This window comes from Salvelinus sp. IW2-2015, linkage group LG20 (assembly GCF_002910315.2).
Source record: "Salvelinus sp. IW2-2015 linkage group LG20, ASM291031v2, whole genome shotgun sequence".
Taxonomy (NCBI): Eukaryota; Metazoa; Chordata; class Actinopteri; order Salmoniformes; family Salmonidae; genus Salvelinus; species Salvelinus sp. IW2-2015.
The window spans coordinates 44,559,782-44,565,399 of NC_036860.1; the positions used below are offsets into that span (position 1 = coordinate 44,559,782).

At 39.8% G+C, this 5,618-nt stretch overlaps 1 long non-coding RNA gene across 2 annotated transcripts in view; it reads right to left on the reverse strand.

The window, feature by feature from the left end:
* Nucleotides 1-5,269, reverse strand: part of LOC111981907 (uncharacterized) — an 82,470-nt gene extending 77,201 nt beyond the window's left edge. Inside the window, exons 1-2 of one of the 2 annotated variants that reach the window (XR_011481740.1) lie at nucleotides 5,154-5,269; nucleotides 4,746-4,996 (exon numbers count right to left, since the gene is read on the reverse strand). This is a non-coding gene — a long non-coding RNA (uncharacterized lncRNA). The other variant, XR_011481739.1, reaches the window with a different exon arrangement.
* Between the last annotated feature and the right edge of the window lie 349 nt (nucleotides 5,270-5,618).

Sequence of the window (5,618 nt, forward strand, 5' to 3'; positions counted from 1 at the left end):
GAAAAGAAAAGAGAGAGAGAGAGAGAGAGAGAGAGAGAGAGAGAGAGAAGAGAGAGAGAGAGAGAGAGAGAGAGAGAGAGACAGAGAGAGAAGAGAGCAGTAGAAGTAGAGAAGAGAGAGAGCAGTAGAAGTAGGTGTATGACTGAAGGGCCTGTAATGTGGAGCAGCAGCCACTTCTATCTGCCCAAAATAAAACCACAATGACTTCATCATCAGGCCTCGTTAGGAAGGTGTGATTCTGCTACTTCAGGAGATAGTGACCTACATGCCCAAAAGAGAACTAGATCTGTAAAGGACATACTTTGTGTGTATTTATAAAAGTGCAGGATGACAGACAGTCAATGCCCTTGATATCTTGCCTCTCTTCATACGAACACTTCAAGTTGTGCCCCAGAAAAAGACGTTGGCAGTGACAGCGAGCAGAGCCCAAAATAAAATCATGCTAGTGTTACTCCACGTTTTTTTTGCTTTCCTTTTCCATGCCGGGGCCATTTCTGAAATACCAACATTCACAGGAGAAAGCAATCCATTAACGCCTGTCAAAACACTTCATCCTGTGTCACAGGGACATTTGATGATGGACACTCAGAAAGAAGAGAAGGAGGAGAGCATTTCAAATGTCTCTATTCTTCTGAAACTTTGTGATGAATGTTACCTGTTCATTTCTGATTATTTATTTCACTTTGTTTATTGCCTATTTCAGTTGCTTTGGCAATATACAGACAGTGAATTCCCAGGTAAGTATTACAGACCCCTTGACTTTTATCACATTTTGTTACCGTTACAGCCATATTCGAAAATGGTAATTACTTTTTTATTTTGGCGATCATCAATACTACACATCTCTCTTTTAGGTGCCTTATTACTATTATAAACTGGTCACCAATGTAATTAGAGCAGTAAAAATACATGTTTTGTCATACGCATGGTATACGGTTTGATATACCACGGCTGTCAGCCAATCACATCTGACATTCGGAGAATCAAACCCTGTTATAATCCTGGGAAGTTAAACAATATCACAGTCAATTTATAAAAAATATAATGTATAACAATGAGTATGTTAACATGCACACTAATAATTCGATATTAAACTGATTGTGGCAGGAGGCCGAGTATGGAAATATTAATGTAAACACACTTACTATGCTTATCTTAAATCGGAGTAAGGTCAAAACTGAAGTAAGCATACACTGATTAAAAAAMCTGGTTTTCTGAACAAATCTTTCGAATTATTAGGGCATGTAAACAGCTTAATCGCCGTTCCAGCAGTGTATTTGATCTTCGCATGTGCCAACACCGGTAGTGCAAGCCTCTCTCTTATGAGCAAGTGAAATGAGTTCAGAAAAACTGAAAGTATGTATCTTAGAAATAGTTTTCACAGGGGCCTCCTGAGTGGCGCAGTRGTTTAAGGCACTGCATTGCAGTGCTAGCTGTGCCACTAGGGACCCTGGTTCAAGTCCAGGCTCTGTCGCAGCCGGCCGCAACCGGGCGGTGCACAATTGGCCCAGCGTCGCCTGGGTTAGGAGGGTTTTTGCCGCAAGGATATCTTGTCCCATCGCATTACTAGCAACTCCTGCGGCAGCGGTTTAAGTGCAGCCAGTGTGTCAAAGAATCTGGCGTTTGCTGTGGTTTCGGAATCTTGACCTTCGACCTTTCGAAGATCTTGAACTCCCGATCCAGACGGGAGTTGCAGCGAAGGACAAGACTAACACTACCAATGATACCCACGAAAAAGGGTTATTACTTTTATATAAAAAAAATTAAGAAATTAGTTTTCAATAACAAACTGATATGTCTAACTCAAGGAAATCAAATAGCTTAGCGAAAATATAATGTATATTTTTTTTTTGCTAATTAATAAAATAATATAACGTGTACTTTTGATTGCCGATTTTCTACATTACATCAAAAAGTCACATCAGGTAGACTGACTTCAGAGTCGTGTCCATGTAAAACAGGATTATTAGGGAAATAGTTTTCTTGCAAAGCATGTAAATGTTTTAAACGCTACTATATATTAAATCTGACTATCCCACAATAATCAAGTTATGTGTGCATGTGTAACTGTCTTTATAAGGCTGTTTTAATCACGTCAGCAGTCGAATTCACACACTTTTTGATATGCTAAATCCTTGATATGCTAAATCCTTTAACGCCAAAATAGCAAATTCCTCTGAACAAAAAGCCATATTTTCCTCATAACCAGTTTCGAGATCTACTTCATAAAGACGAACCCCAACCAAACTGCCCAACAAGCAGCCCTTTCAATAACTTTTTCATTGAATCAGGATTCAGAGAGCATACTAGCAGTCCAGAGCCGACAAATCAGATTGTGCCTTGTCTGTGGACAAACAGTGAACCACACAGTGCAAATGGCACACTCTAAATTAGCTCAATGAGCTGCAACACAATTATTTATTATTCAGCATTTGCAGGATGAAATCTCTTGAATGCACCATCTCTCGTTCAAGAGTGTCAAATACAATAAAACAAATAAAAACAATACTTCAGTAAAAATAAAAATGGCTGTCAATAATTAATAATAATACAAATGAAATTCTAAACACAAAAAACGTATATTACCGCAAAAAGTAGTGTACAACTATTAATTAGGCCTACAACTAATAACAACTTGTGCAACTACTAAACAAATAATAAAACCAGGTAATTTCTGGATGAAAATGGGACTTAGGTTGTGGCCGTGGCGAGGGCGTGGCCAATGGTGCATTCGCTGACCGAAAATTTTAGAGGCCCTCCTGCTGTAGCAGTGCCAATTTTTTATTTTTTCTAAAAGCAAATTCCTGCAGTTTACACATTTTACTGTTTGGACATAGGCGGCCCGAAAAAAATACTTAGGCGGCCCGCCCAAGACTTTTCTATGCAGAAAACCCCTGAAAAAACTAAGTATCTATAAAATATACATGCATATTACAAATATTTTCACATTGTGGATATTCATTAGTTAAAAACACAGTTTGTTCTTAACATTTGAAAAAGTGCTTTCTTAAACTCACTGTGTGATTTTAATTCTCAGATTTCCATAGGTAAATTATTCCAGTCAATTGGGCCTTTGTGTTTGAAAGATCTTACTCCAAATTACATGATGTACCCCTGGAATTGGTCATTGCTGCCATTGCTGTTGTGTGAGTCTTGTAAATTAAGTGTTCCTTAATATATATGGTGAAATTTAAGTTGACACGTTTAAGAAAATTGGTACCAAAGCAGTCATCTTCTGTTTGGGAGGGACAGCCAATTTATTGATTCATATATTGTGCAATGTGTCTTATAATGCAAACAAGAATGCATCTGCAAAGATTGTTATAAAAGACAGTCTTAGTTGTGTTGTGATAGATGGTGTCACCATAGTCTAGGATAGGAAGCAGCAGTTGGTTACTAAGGTCTTTCTAATGGATACAGTAAACAATTCTTAGATCTTTATAGTAACCTAAGGTTATAGTAATATATGCTTTCCAAAAGATATTCAGAATCTATCCTCTAACCCAGGTATAACATTTTTCTATCACTTGCATGAATTTTGAAATTGCCAGTTGTGGAGTTTATTCTTGCTGTGTACCAAAAAGCATGAAAAGGGACATTGTTTTATTAAAACCAACATATTTGCTAGAAACCATTTTTTGCGCTAAAATCTGCAAAATAACTTGATGTATAGAGCTCTGTATCATCAGTGTGTATTCTGACAAATTAGAAGTAATTCATTATGAATATTTGTTCTTAACATTTGAAAAAGTGCTTTCTTAAACTCACTGTGTGATTTTAATTCTCAGATTTCCATAGGTAAATTATTCCAGTCAATTGGGCCTTTGTGTTTGAAAGATCTTACTCCAAATTACATGATGTATCCTTGGAATTGGTCATTGCTGCCATTGCTGTTGTGTGAGTCTTGTAAATTAAGGTGTTCCTTATATATATTGGTGAAAGGGGGCCAATACTGAGCCTTCAGGTACACCTCTACTGAGTCCAAGAAGTTGTGATTTTTGTCCTATGAAAACATATTTCTATTGCTAAGATATGCATGGAACCATTTTAGTGATCTGTTATTGAAACCAATGTTGAAGTTTCCTAGTAAGATAGAATGATAAACTAAATGCTTTCGATAAATCAATGACGATGGCACCAGTAATAATAAAGATAACACCAATGAACCACAGTTGAGGCTCAGTCCTTTTCCAGTTTAAGGCTTGCATGTTTCACTAGAACAAGCACCAGCACTAGTTGACAAGCACTGTGAGCTGTGCTGAGAAAAAGAAAAGCAGCAGTTTTGCTGAGTTTATGCCATTATTATGACCTGATATTATGAATCTGGTTTGTTTAAAACGCACAACCCCCTCACACACATTCCCTTCCCCCATCACCCTACCTTGTACCCCCCCCCCCCCACCTTCTACCTTGACTCTCCAACACGATTCAAAAGCACAAAGCCCTCTTTTCACTGTAACACTGCAATTCAAACACATAATACATCAACAGTTCTCTGCCGACTAGAGACCGAGAAAAGTTAGAAATCAAAATAGAAAAAGGAAAAGATTGAAAAGTATGATAAGAAAATAGAAAATGATGATAAGGAAATAGATATAATAAACATAAGCAACAAATAATGAACAACAAGAATATGAAGCATCAGTTTCAGAACCCGCGCATTCCTAAGAGCACAATTAGGTGCTTAAGTAACTGTTCCACAGAGTAAGAAAAAGAAGGAGAAGGAGAGAGAAACAAACACTCACCACTACGCAGAGCAAAGCATGACATCCAGCACCAGGAGTGAAAAGATTCCTCTCTCCCTTCTAGGATCCACTCCATGTTTCTGAGCTCCTATATGGCAACCCCCCCCCCCCCCCCCCATCTTCGGAGAGGGAGGATGGCGGTAGTCCCGTTGTTGGGATGGGGAGCTGAAGAGTGAGAACTGGCTTCTGCTTCCTCCGTGCAGCTGTGCATCCCCATCAGTATCTTCACCAATCCTCAACACTATGTGTGCCTGCAGCACAGCAGAAAAAGGCAATGGAAACAAAGTGATACACACACACACACACACCAGCAGCAGCAGCACAGAGAGAGGGAAAGAGGAAGCACAAAATAAAACAAGTAGGGCAGTCAGTGAGAAGGCAGTGGCAGCTGGAGAATAGCAGGTTTACGTTTTTGCCGTTTCCTTTAGTTTGTGGGAGAACCGCTCAGCTGGGAGAGGGGAGGGTACAAGGCAAGAGCTTCCAGGCAAGGAAACAGCACATAATCCCTGCCGGCAGAGACTTCCTTCTCTCCCACACTCCCTCTCTCTCCCCCCTCTCCTTCTCTGTTAATAAGCCTGGCTACGACCCCCTCCTTGGGGCCCTGGAATGTAAAGGCCAGAGTTTCAAGAGGCCCAGTTAGACAAGCCTTAGAGTCACTGCACAGTGACCCAAGGGTCAGACACAGCGAGCGAGCAATGGAGAGGTGGGAATGGAGAAGAGGGGGTTGAAGTGTGTGTGTGTGTGCGTGCGTGCGTGCGTGCGAGTAAGAGTATACTAAAATCTCTGTGGCCAGTTTTGCCTCATGAGATCGCATAACCTGACCTAGAGCCACTTAACAAAGATAAAGCGGTATCTAGTTACTCTCATAGCAGC